This window comes from Pteropus medius, unplaced genomic scaffold, assembly GCF_902729225.1.
Source record: "Pteropus medius unplaced genomic scaffold, Ma_sr-lr_union100, whole genome shotgun sequence".
NCBI classification, from domain to species: Eukaryota; Metazoa; Chordata; class Mammalia; order Chiroptera; family Pteropodidae; genus Pteropus; species Pteropus medius.
The window spans coordinates 9,548,566-9,562,452 of NW_024354500.1; the positions used below are offsets into that span (position 1 = coordinate 9,548,566).

The 13,887-nt window shown below is 38.8% G+C and overlaps 1 pseudogene; it reads right to left on the reverse strand.

Annotated features, from left to right (window-relative positions):
• Positions 1-5,533: 5,533 nt before the first annotated feature.
• LOC120594889 (hsc70-interacting protein-like) lies at positions 5,534-6,567 on the reverse strand (annotated as a pseudogene).
• Between the last annotated feature and the right edge of the window lie 7,320 nt (positions 6,568-13,887).

Genomic DNA, 13,887 nt, shown 5'->3' on the forward strand with positions numbered 1-13,887 from the left:
GGGAGAGGAGGAGAGAGCGAGAACGGAGAAGAGGAGGAGGAGCAGGGGCAGGGGCAGTCTATTAAATCAACCGGCAGGTTGCAGCCACCTAGGACACCACTGAACCGAGAAAGGGGTGGGTGCGATAAAAACGTGAGCAGATGCAATGCGGGCGGTGGTGGTGGTGGTGGAGGACTGGGGGGGCCGGCGGCGGGGAGGGAGTCGGAGCTCTGAGGTGCTTCAGGTCTTGCTTAGGCTGCAAAAGAGAAATTCTGAACCTGATGGCGCCCTCAAGTCTCCGGGTTGCAAACACTAGAGGGCAGCGCTGTCCACGCTATAAACCTGGCCTACAGGGTTGGAGGTGCAGACTAGGGTCCCGCCTCCTGAGAACCCTCCCTTGGCGGCGGCCCAGGAGGACAAGGACTTAAATGGTGCAAGGAGAGGCAGACTCCACTCCCCATTTCTGCCACCAGCCTGGGTTGGGGAGGAAGGGAAGAAGAGTTGGCAGGTTTGGACTTTGACTCTCTGGTTCCTCCAGGCAAACCCTTTGGAGGTGAATTACTCAGGGAAAAATTACAGTCGACCTGCACAGGATTCCTTAATGAGAAGGATGAGAAGGATGTAAGGAAGAGGTGGAGGAAAATTCGGCTGGAGAAAGTAAAAGCGGGGCAGAGAGGTGGTGAAAGCAGAGAAGAAAAGAAGAAGGGGTGGGGGTGGGGAGCTTGGAGCTGATATTTCAGTTGAGTTGAGGGCTTTGTGCTCTTCCTAGCTTTCCAGGAGTATCCGTCTGCTGCCAGGCCAGAGAAGTTAACTTGGGAGGGACTTTATGGAATCCTGAGGGCTGATTGGTTACTGCTGCCTGTCGGGAACTTGGGCGGCTCTGAAACCCTGAAGCTTTACACAGATCGATTCCCTAACATTATTTCGAAAAACTCAGATTATTTGAACTACAACCTGGCAGATGCGAGAGGAGATATGGGGAGCCATAAAATAAAATAGAAAACCTTATGTCGACAGTATGATCTGTAGACAGCCTGATACAATCTTCAAGTTGAAAGGACCTTGGAACCTGTGTAGACAACTCATGTTTCACTCCCAAATATCTATCTCATACTTGCCTTTCTTGTGTGTATCCTTATGGCTGAATTGAGAAGGCTTTTCTTTCTTTCTTTCTTTCTTTCTTTCTTTCTTTCTTTCTTTCTTTCTTTCTTTCTTTCACCTATTTATTATTAAAAAAAATTTTTTTTTTGTATCTTGACAATTATAAAACAAATGAAATCCTTTCTCAATTCGGAAAGCAAGCATGTGTGCCCTTTCTGCCTTCTGGAATGCCTCTCAGGATCCACAAAGACTGGGTGAGGGGTGTGGAGGGGAATTTTGCTGAATAAGAGAAAGGAAGGTTGATAAGCTATAGCCTTGAATTGTTATTTGCCTCTGTTCATCCTGTTACATGAAGAGAAAAGGCTTAAGTGGACAAAACCTAACAGGAGGATGAGAAGGAAGGATGTTTTCCTACAAAAGAAAGATGATGCTTCCAAGTCATCATTTGAAATACTTTTGATGATAGAAGTGTTGTATAAAAATAAACAGAACAAGAATCAGTCCTCGTCTTTTTTAAGGATCACAATTTTTAGATATCTCAGGAGTAAGGACATGGTCCTACTCTGGCAAATCTGGAGTCTTTCCAAAAGAAGGAAATTTGAGTTCATTGTGTTCCTTTTTTTAGAAAATTAGCTTGCCTATTCTTTGGTTATTGCAGTGTAAGCAACTGTAGAAACATATTTTAGATTTAGAAACTCTCCTGAACATACCTCAGAATAACCTAGTGTTGTCAGATTTCAGCTTCATGAAGTTCACGGTATTCTCAAGCTATTAATTAACTTTTGGAATATTTTTTATTAGTTTTAATGAAAGTCAACATCTGCTTAATTAGGAGCTGATAATTCAATTTGTGGATTGTTCATTTGCATTTCCATGGGGATCTGTGAGTGCTTTAAGATGGAAGGTATATGTAAACCACGTGCCAATTTCATAATGAAGAATTCTTTGCCAGTTAAAAAAAATCTGTAAGGATTGAGTGGAGCCCTGGGCAATGGCATAACGAATTCATCAACTTGCAGTGAGAACTCAGAAGTCATTATGAAGGAATTAGTTGATTAAATTCATTCATTCATTCATTCAAATAATGTTGGTTAACATCCACCCTTTACTAAGCATGAGCCAGCTTCTAGGAATACAATAAAGAAGCTACAGTTTCTTCTCTGATAGACCTTAGAAACACTGATTCATAAACTAGTAAAACCAATCAAAAGTAATAGTTGGGAGAACAGAGAAGTACAGGGTGCTGTGGGAGAATAAAGGAGAGCAATTTAATTCAGACTTGAAGATCAGGGAATAACAGCTGGAGGAGAGGGCAGTGGTTGTGTATGTATGGGAGAAGGGGTGGTTGGTAGTGGTGGGGAGTAGGGAAAATGAACAATGGTTTGTTTCCATTTCTGAGACATATCTTAACCACATTTGTTAGTTTTCCGCTTGGAAGCTGGGATCTTACTTTAATATATGAGGAAGCAAGCATTCAAATGCTGCATTTTCCTTAGAGTTAGACTAGAAGCTTCTTAAGATAGGGACTGAGTATGACTTGTTCATTTTACCAGTAGAGGAAAATTCAGGACCCTAGTAGACATTTGTTTATGGTTTTCCACTTCCACCATGGAAGTGGGAATGAAATGGGAAGGGAAAGAGTTGTGGTAGGGAGGAGTTCACACATCCTAGGTGCTCACACAATCCTAATCACTCTCCATATGTTGTCCCACTCAATCATCCCAATAATCCTATGACATAGGTTTTATGCCTTTTACTGTTGCTTTCAAAGAATGAGCTTCCAATTGCATTCTATATCTGTGATGTGACAAAGGCCAGAGGGAGAGTATGAAATGCCTATAGGTAGCTTTCTGCACTAGACAACTCTAAGTTAAGTTATGCTATGGTAACAAAGCATAACCTCCAAATATCAGTGACTTACTATAGCAAAAGTTTATATCTTGCTCACAGTACATATTAGCTATGAGTTGGCTGCAAGTCTGGGCTCTGTAGAAATGGGCCTGGGAGTTACAAAATATTGTGAACAAATTGACAACAGTCTTAAGCAAAGCTTTGGAAGAAGGCTTTTTCTCTTTAAAGTATTTATTTGTTGACTCTCTTAACTAATGGTGTTCGCTAACCTCAGGATACAGGGAACAAAATAATAAATCTAGGTTGATTAACTTAATTGATTAGAGCATGTAACCAGGGCCAAACATTATAGCAACTGTTGTCCTTGCACTAAGAAAAAGCTCCATTCTCTGGCCACAAACTGGCTATTTCTCCATGTTAGCACATGTTAATATTTGTTCCCATGAGAAAGTAAATAAGATAGACTTGGTGGATTAGGATTAACCTAACATGAGAGAAAACTTCAAGTTCTTGTATGGACAGTGGCTCATGGTCAAAACATTTCTTCATTGAAAATAGTTCTGAGAGGCAGCTCACTCAGTGAAGAGTAAAAATAGTTGACATTATTTTAATAAATATTTCTTGAACACCTCCAACCTGGAAGTTCAAAAGACATATACCTAGTCCCTGCTGTCAAGGAACTCAAAGTCAAAGTATGTGAAGGCATCTTCTGAATTACTACATGAAGATGCTGAAGGAGCAGAGAAGGCTACGTGGAGGAATTGGGGCTGAACTGGATTTGGAAAGATGTGTAGAGTATGACTAGGCTCTCTCGGTGTAGGCCTAATCTTTCTGCCTCGGTGCCTGTCTTTCTGCTATCTGGAAAAGAAGGAGCTCATGGGTAAATACTTTGCCTATGGACATATAGGTGGTATGTGTCCGAGGTGAGGTTTGAACCGATGACTATTTTAAAGCCCGTTCTTGTCTATTCCTCTGCAATGTGTTCCAGAAATGGGCTGATAGAGCTCCAAGGAAAACTTGGTTACGGGAATGAAGGGTCTGTGGGACCCAGGTTCACTAAAGCAGGGGATTCCTGTGGGAGTATTTAATATTGAGGGTGTGGAATGGGGGGAAGGTGAACCAAAAGCAGACGCCTTTAAAATGTTTATTATTTTTTCACTAGTAATATTATTACTTTGTGTAGAGATTTACAACTTTCAAAGCACTTTCATAATACCCAGCAACTTCCAATCAAGTTTTAAAAAAGAAACATAGTTCACAATATAACATATTAGATGACAATAACACCTTAACTTTATTTATTCATTTATTTATTTTCATAGCTTTATTGAGGTATAATTTGTATAACATAATATTCACCCATTTTGAGTGTATAGTTCAATGGTTTTATTAAATTATATTAAATTATGGTGGTACAGCCATCACTACCGTCCAGTTGTAGAATATCTCTCTTGCCCTGAAAAATTCCCTCATGCCTGTTTGCAGTTTCCCTGATCCCTACTCTGATCCTAGACAAAAACACTCATTTGCTTTCTGTCTCTATAGATTTGGATGCCAGTGCGTATAAATATACAATATTTTGTGTCTTGCTTCTTTTACTTAGCAAAATGTCTTTGAGTTCATTCGTATGTAGCATGTACCGATAGTTCTTTCCTTTCAATTGCTGAATTGTTTTCCATTGTATGTCTATGGCACATAAAAATTCAGTCACCAGTTGCTGAATATTTGTATACCTCCTTAATTTTAAATAGCACTTTTAAACTTACAAATCACTTTATTTTAATCGACCTTCGTGAACCATGGGAAGAGCTCATAGCAGGTTATTATTCTCATTTTATCATGACAATAAAGATGGTAAAAGTGGCTGACATTTATTGAGCTCTTAGTTTTTGCGGTACAGCTCTAAACATGTTATGTGTATTAACTCATTTAATCTTTGTAACAACCTTACGGGAAAATTACTATTATTATCTTCATATTTTTGGTGAATAGACTGGTCCAAAGAGGTTAATTAACATTCTGAAATCTTTGCAGCCAGTAGGTGGCAAACTTGGGGGTTAAAACCAGGTAATCTGGCAACAGTAGCAAGGCCTAGAGAAGTTAAGAGATGACTTGATTTATTCAAGGCCACTGCTAATAAATGGAGGTGTTTCTCTTCTTTTCAATACAGGTATATTTGATGTAAATTTATCAGATCTCAGAGAATTTTAGAGAAATTAGACATCTTAGATATTAATAAGTAGTATATGTATTTTTTCTGTGTAGATGAGGATATGGGCTGACTCTAAAGTTGTTTATACTTTTGTCATTAACTTCCTCTTTTTTTTTTAGTAAAGAAAAATTTAGGGGTTTACCTTTCGATTTGGTTTTAAATATTTTTAAGGTTTAAAAGTATTTAAAATTTAAGGTTTAAAAGTATTTAAAATTTGTAATTCCTAGTAGGAAAACATTATCTGAACAAATACCCTAAGGGCAAATCACTGTAAAATGTTACAGCTGCATTTGGGGCAGAAAGGTAGAGATTCTTTTCAAAGAACCCCAACTTTCTTCATGAGTTCAGAGGTACAATGGTGACATCTATTGAGTGATTTAAGTTGCTTTTCCTTCAGCAAGTTCTTTAATTATCAGAAGGCCATTATGCTTGACCTCCAAATTTGGCTGACAATTTACTGAAGTGATTCATAATCTTTGGGTTGCTCTGATATTTTGACATATTTGCCAGGTTCTGAGCCACATCCTGGAAGGCCACCATAACTTCTGGATCCTGCATGGCAAGAACCTTTGGATCACTAAGAATTTCACTGAGCCCAGGCATTCCTGTCATTCGAAGCATGCTCCCTCCCATTCCAGGCGTTCCCCCAAGAAAGCCGCCTGGAAAAGAACTCTACTGAGCTCCTGATTGTCATCTGGCTTCATCCTCCCTCTGGGCTCTCTCATGTTCTCCCCAAACCTTCTTAATTAACCCTTTTAATTTTTTCTTTGATCTCTCTCCTTCACGTTTCCACTCATACTTTCTCTGACGTTTTGCAATTTTCTAGGCACTTGGTTGAACTTCTTTCAGCATTGTCCTAGCATCTTCATCATAATCCAATTTACATGCAAGGGCGAGATCATGGGATGCTTCTTCCCAGTGGCCCAGAAGTCTGTGCTTTCCCTTATCACTTGCAGGACTGAGCTGAATTAGGACTTATTTTAATAGTTCTGTCACAGTCATAGACTGGCAGCATTTGGCTTCTGTAATTTGATGAAGACACTGGCTCTCTTGGTATATAGAATGGCCAAGCAAGAATCAGGCCGACGGCATCAGTGAACAAGTCAATGGCTTTCTGTAGTTCACCATCACTCAGGGCATCAATGGCAGCCGCTTTTTTATCATTTGCCTGATCCATCATCTCTTCAGTTATCTCTGCTTTTTCATCTCCCTTTTCTTGAGGGGCTCGGCATGTGGTTCAATCACATCTTCACTGTTAATTTCTGTCTTTATATTTTCTTTTGCCTTCTTGCTACCTGTTTTTCCTTCCTTGGTATTTTCTTCTGAGTTGCAGGTGGTATTTTACCCTCTATGCTTTCTACCCACTCCCTCCAGAAGTGCATTTCTTTGGTGTGCAGAATGCTTGGATCTTGCTTATACATTTTCACAAAGGGCCCGTGGTCAGAAAGCAGTGGAAGGTGGCAGGGGAGGCTGAACCTGCAGCCCAATTCCAGATTATGGGCACTAGGTTGGTGTGACTGTGTAGAAGGCTTAGCCTCCTTCTTAAAGATTGATATGAAGCCTGATGTGATGGGACACTGAAAAAGAGTAAGTTTATATTGAAGAGAATACAGAAACAAGAAATAAAAGCATGGAGGAGACATAATTGCTTCTCTTTGAGTTCAGGGCACAAAGAATGCATGTTTGACAGGGCCCCAAACCTATTTTTGGTTCTAGTGAATTCTTGAATTCACAGGTGACTGGGCCAGCATGAGAATTCCAAGTGTGCCATGTCTATACAGAGGGAATTGGCCACAATTCTTTCAGAAAGGGTTGGTATTAAAGAAGCGTTTATAATTTAGCTACATCAGGCTCTGGAAACTATTAACAAGTACTTTTCAAAGTGAGTCCCTAGAAAGTAAAATGATCTAATTTTTTATGAGATTCTCTGTTAAATTTTCATCTCTAGGAATATCAAATATCATGATCGCAGTGTTGATTATGGAATACTGCAATATTTTACCTTTCATTCAGTGAATTTTCAACTCCTTTCTTTCTATCACATTATGGTAAAGGTCGCTGGTGTTACTGCTTATATGGTCCCTCCTTTCGAAAATAGTTCGAGCTGCCCCTCACTGCCGTGCTGCATGTGGAGGAAGGTCTACGCATCCTCCAACACTGTTGGGGAGACAAAGGCTGCAGAGCTGACTCTCTCCAGGCTCCAGACCCTTCCTTTATTATGCTTTGTCTGACTTTTTGCTTGACCTCCCAGGCTCCAGAGGCACAAATTCAAGGCTCGGTTTTTATCTCCCTACACTCTTTTCTTGCCAAGAGCAGGCCTTTCTAGAGATTTGAGTTATTCATAAATATTACTCCCACCCTCCCCCCACCCCTTCTTTTAACCTTACAGGGGAAGATCTGTAGCATTTCATGGAGGATGGTCTGGAGCAAATGATGTGTAGGATTGGACAAGTTTTAGAGAAGTCATATTCCAAGTAAGAGGGCAATTTACAATGGAAAATGTGTGAAATTCATTTGCTTCATGAGATTAAATGTTCAGAGAATAAAATAATTCAGTGTGACTGGCCCTGGGGTGTGTGTTTATGGGTCAGGACTGGAGTCATGCTGTGGAAGTTAAGCTTGAACCGAGGGGAAACTCTGCATGTAGCTGTAAGGAATATGCAGGACCTCAATCAGGATTAGATCTTGGAAGGTCAAGACTGTGAGCAATAAAAACTGGAGCTATTGCAATAATCATGTGTGAAATTATAAGAATCAGAAATAAGGCAGAGGTTATGGATAGAGGTAAGGAAGTATTTGAGAGAAACTTAAGAGGGCAAAATCATAGGATTTGGTGACCAACGAGAGAGGAGGGGCAGGAGGGAAAAGGGATTTTGGTATTTTCACTTGTTTCTAGGCTGGAATACAAAAACTATGGTTTTAAGATGCAAAAGTAAAAAAGAAAGTAAACAGACTAATCCAGAGGGCCATTTTGAATACAAGTATCTCGAACTCTGTAACAGACCTATCGAGGAGACAGAATTGATTCTGTGGCTTCCTGGGGTTTTTGTCCTGTTCGTATGTAGACCATCTGATTGTTGGTGTAGAGAGTGGCAAGTTTCTTGTTCTTCATCAGAAATTTTCCAGACGTTGATTCTAATTCAAGACCCTCACTAATTTAAATTCATTTTACTGGTAAGAAGAGGAATAGGCACGGTATAGGTTTAGAGGGAGGAGGGGATTTCATTCAATACCTCTATTATTTTTGAGGTGGTACAATGGTTTCTAAACTTGGCTATGCATCAAAATCATCTAGAGAAAGTAAACAATAACACAAACAAAACCCAGACCCTGACCTTGACCTACCGCATCAAAATCTCAGAATCCTATTTTTCAAAATCTCAGAAATCTATTTTTCAGTCTTCCTCAAATTATTACTTAATGTGTTAAAAAAAAATATTGCTGAAGACCTATATACAATGTATTTTCATGATATTAATTTTGTCTTAGAACAGGGTTTCTCAAACTGTTCACGTTTATGCAACGCCCCCCCACCCCCTTTTTTAAATCCCACCAGACATTCAGAGTTTGTCTTAGTCTGTTCAGGCTGCCATAACAAAATAACATAGACTGGGTGACTTAAACAAAATAAATTATTTTCTCATGGTTCTGAAGGCTGAAAAATCTAAGTTCAAGGTTCTAGCAGGGTTCAGTTTCTTGTGAGACTTGCTTCCTGGCTTGCAGACAGCCATGTTTCTCAGCGTCTTCACATGATGAAGAGAGAGAGCTCTCTGATGTCTCTTCCCTTTTACAAGGACACTGTTCTGTTGGATCAGGGCTCCACACTTATGACTTCATTTTACCTTAGTCACCTCCTTAAAGGCTCTATCTCCAGTATATTCACATGAGAGGTTAAGGTTTCAATGTATGAATTTTAGAGGGACACAGTTCAGTCCATAGCAGTGAGCTACAAAGGCAAACTTACACTCATAGTGAGATTTTCAACAATAATAACAATAAGACACACACACGTGGAGTGTTTTCTAGCTTTTCTTCATTACAGTTATTAACACTTTGCCACATTTCTCACCGCTGTTTTAACAAATCTGTAAAGCAGAAATTTAAAAAAATGAAAGACATCAAGAAACAAAGTTCTTTAAAAAGTGTCAACGTGATACAATCAATTGCTTGGCAGGACATATCAGACTAACAATAATAGTCTAGAATGGTAGAGTAGTCCACTCTTTTGACTCTTGAACTACTTGCACAGAATTATATACTTTTACATTTTGATTAGAGATTAAAATAATCATTTTGTAATTCAGGTAAAAATATTTTAAGTTCACATATAATATAACCATAATATACATTTAGCAGTGTGGTGGCAGAACCAACATCCAAATCCAGGTTTTCTGAGACAAATTTCACATTTTTCCCTAATCCAGCCTGAGTCCTATTTTCCGCCAGTGTTATAATACACTATTCACTAGTGTCTCAGAGTAATGTAACGAGTTACCACAAACTCAACTTAAAGCAATAAATGTATTCCCTCACAGTTCTTGATGCTAGTTCAAAAGCAAGGTGTCGGCAGGGCGATGCTCCATCTGTGACTTTGGGTAGAATCTTTCTTCGCCTCTTCCTGGCTTCCGGTGGTGGCTAGCATTCCTTGGCTTGCAGCTGCATCACTCCCATCTCCTCCTCTGTTGTCACATGGTGTTCTCCCTGTGCATCTCTCTCTTCACTTGGCATTTTCCTCTTCCTATAAGGGTAAAGATCCTATTTCTGAATGCAATCACATTCACAGGTACAAGGGACTGGGACTTCAACTTACCTTTATGAGGACACAATTCAATCCATAACACCTGGTAACCCAGCAAGAATGCCTGAATTTCTGCACCAGATGATCATCTTTGTCTCCAAATTAATACAGTATGCTAACCCACTGAGGAGATTGTTCTGTAATTCAGAGAACATTATTAATTTTAAAAAGTCTTTAAAAAGAAAATGTCTAGTTAATCTCTTCTTGATGGCTATATATTCTTTTTAGGAGTAGAAAGTATTATTTTGTGGAGAAAAAAAGATAAGCAGTACTCTCACCTTCTTTATGAGCTTAGATCAAGCTGGTCAAGTGTCTTAGTTCAGAAGGGTTTTTATGTGTCTGTGGGAGCTCAAACTCGGAATTATAGAGTTAAAATTTTTGTTCTCAGTATGACCGTGGACATTGATCTTGATGGTACCACCGATGGTAGGTTTCTTTCTTATTTTTTAAGCTTTTATTAAGTCTCTGGTGTGTGCAAGGTTTCCAAAAGAACAAATAAAATGCTTCCTACCTTCAAATGACACTCAGCGTTGCTTTCCTTCCAAAGGTAGAGGAGCACCAACAAAACCTATTTTTGCCCTTGGCAAAACCTAATGTAAAAGGATGTTCTGTGCCAAATAGGAGAGAGGTAAAAGATAGAGTGTGAGAGAGTGAGAGAGACAAGAGCGGGGAGAGAAAGAAAGAGAGAGAGAGGGGAGAGAAAGATAAACTAACAAATAGTTATATTCCTGTTGCAGTCATGTTCAGGTAATTTATTCTGTCACTTAAAAAGGCATTGATAATATTTGTTTTCATTTCATTATTTTTAATACTCTTTTTACACTTGAATCCATTTTATTTCTAATCTCTTTTTAAAGCCAGGCCTGATATTCTCTCTGTGTGACAGCTTCATGAACTGGTAGGTCAAATTTATAATCTGGAGCTGACAGTGCAGAGGCTGAGATGACTGCACTGATGTAGGTATAATGGTTGTTCACTAAGTCACCCAAGATTACACCACGTTTCAGGATCACATTGTGTAAAAGTCAGAGAAATCATAGTACACTGCCAGAGTGAGGTGACAAAATCTGATGGACATAATGAGACCAAATGAAGACAACATTTTGTATATTGTCTTGATTAAGGCTCTACAGAGAGTATTATACAAAGTAATGCAAAAGATTCAGGGTTGCTTAGTAAGCTTAGAAGAGCTTCTGTCCTTGTATTTAGTTAGTCACTTCCAGTACATTCATAAATAGTTACTTGGCCACACATATGAGCAGATTCTACTCTAGATGAACGAGTCACAAATCTGACTCTTGATGTTTTTAGAATCATTCCAATGCTCACCTAGTATCAAGTAATGAGGCAGAGAAAAAAAGACAAGACTTAAAAAGTTCTCATTTGCCACAAATCATGCATCATATGCTACCCATGTTCCCAAATGGTTAGTCTGATTCTGTAGAAATATAAATGGAAGAGCTTTCCCAAAAAAGCAGAGTGAACCCCATTTAACCTGCCATTATGGCCGGTGCTGGTGAGCACTAAAGCTGTTTGCTAGTTTAACCACCATTTTTCTCCCATTTTGCTTATTCACTCTCCTCAGTTAGACTTGTGCTGTTTTCTATGGGTCCTAGCTGACTCCATGATTTAGTTTTAGGCATTGCTATACAGCTCAAGTGAAGAACAATGTTCACAAACATCACCATTGTTTCCTATGAACCCTTGTCATCTATAGGACAAAGTCCAAATGTCTTAGCTTTGCACTCAACACCCTGTCCAAATGAATCCCTTTATCTGTGCCTGAAGCTTCAGCCAAACAAGACCATTATTCTTTGGATAGGCGTTGAACTTTCTCTACACCAACCCTTTGTGCATACTGTTTATTCTACTTGAAATAAGTAACAGTTAATTTAAATTCTACCCATTCTTCAAGTTTCACCTCCTTCATGAAGTCTGTAAGGGATATCTCTTCAATTTAGCCTTGTGATGCTGTCATCTAGGGGATTTTTTTGAAAAAGGCAAAGCAGGCTTTAGTCTTGGCATAAGTGTCTTCTTTTGAAGACATTTTTTCCTTCCCTTGAAAAGAGACAAAGACTAGCATTCAAGTCTTTTGGCTCAGAAGGTAGCAGGAATTAGGTAACATTGTGTTGGTCAGCAGGGAGAATGTTCCGATTTAGTGAGCTTGTAGTTAGTCCATCCAATAGCAGCCAGACCTCTCGACCTCCTCCCGATCTTGGGAGGAAGAAAACCAATAACAGACTTTCTGCCTTGCAGCATTTCTGATATGTGGACTTGGAGTAGACACTTGAGCGTTAGTAGCAGCTAACTAGGAGCAGGGACAGTTTTCATAGTCATAGTCCTGGGCTGCTTCAGTAGCATTATATCCACTCTGAAAAGTATGATACCACTCTAGCTCACCTGTAGATATGTAATTCTAAAGCCTGAAGAGTTTCATTTTTTTAAAAAAAATCTGGCTTTGGTGTTCTCTACAACACTCAACTTCAAGGCTAAGTCTTGAGGACAATTGAAATAATGGCTCTAGTGGGAAGCCACGTCCAATCTTGTCATTGCTAGCAGATGCATCCTCTATCTTAAATTCTGTTCAGGGTGCAGTTCTACAGACATTTCTTATTACTGCTGTGATTGAAAGTACAGAAGCAGTGGTTGCTCTTATAGCTTGGAGGCTTTGAACTGTGGGTCTCTCATTCAACTTAGATTGCACACCTCAGGCAGAGAGAACACTTTCCTTGTGAAGGCAGTGTTTCCTTTTATCTCAATTTGCAGACTTGAGAGCTCTGGTCTGAGTTTATTTCTCCCTTGTAGGTTTTATTAAAAGTGATAAAGAAGAGCCAACACAGAGACCATTTTGACTATTCCAACCATTTCCCTTAACACTGGCGTCTTTATGAGTACATGAATATTCTTCCAAAGTACATGAACATTCTTCCAAAGTACAGAGGCAAACACTTAACTAAACATTTTGCTATCTCATTAAAAGATCATCAGTTTTCCAGCTGATTTGCCTTCACTAAGCCTTGACATATTTTGGCTTCAGTTCTTAGTAGGTATACTTTAAGGTACCAGTTTCTGTATCACTAAGATTTTATTTGTCTGTTTATAAGAAAAATCCAAATAAATAGCTCATGTGATATAGAAGTTTATTTCTCTTTCATGTAAAATAAGTCTGGAGGCAAGCAATTTGGGCTAGAATTCAGTCTAATATTTATCTACTATGCCATCCTTTGTATTTAGATTTCAGCTTTTTAGGTTGCCTCATGGTCCAATAATGGCAGCTAGGGTTCTGGATACTTTGTTCAAGTTTTAGACAGAAAGAATGAGAAGGACAGAAGGACAAAGTTGAGTCTGCCTTCTTTAGAAAGAGTAAGGAATATTGTCTTCTAGTTGACATATTGAGTCTAATAACTAAACCAGTATTCTGTTAGGAGGTAGTAGAAAATGGATATTAGATAGGAAACTATCACACTATCATAATCGTATCTCTAGCATTTAACCATCTCTTATGCCAAATGTTAAAAAAAAAAAAAGTTAAGCTCCTGAATATGCATCTTACAAATACAAAACAAAAATTTCCCAAACTACTCATGTCAAAAAGTTTAGGTCATTAAAAATGAGCTAAATACCCACTCTTAGATTAGTTGAACAGCCACATAAAGGAGTAATTTGACACCATAAAAAGAACAAGATCTTTATGCAACTATATGGAATGATTTCCAGGATATATTGTGAAATAAAGAGAGCAAGTTGCAGAAAGGATATGTAGTGAACTATGTTTTGTATAATAAAGAATAAATAAATAGATAAGAATACACACGCACATACTTGTTGCTTAGTTTTTCAAAAAAGAAACACAAGAATGACAAATTAGAAACTAATGAAAGTGGTTCCATAAGTAGGCAGGTGAGAATTGAAGAAGGAATAGGGCTGGGAACTAGAATTCTCTGAA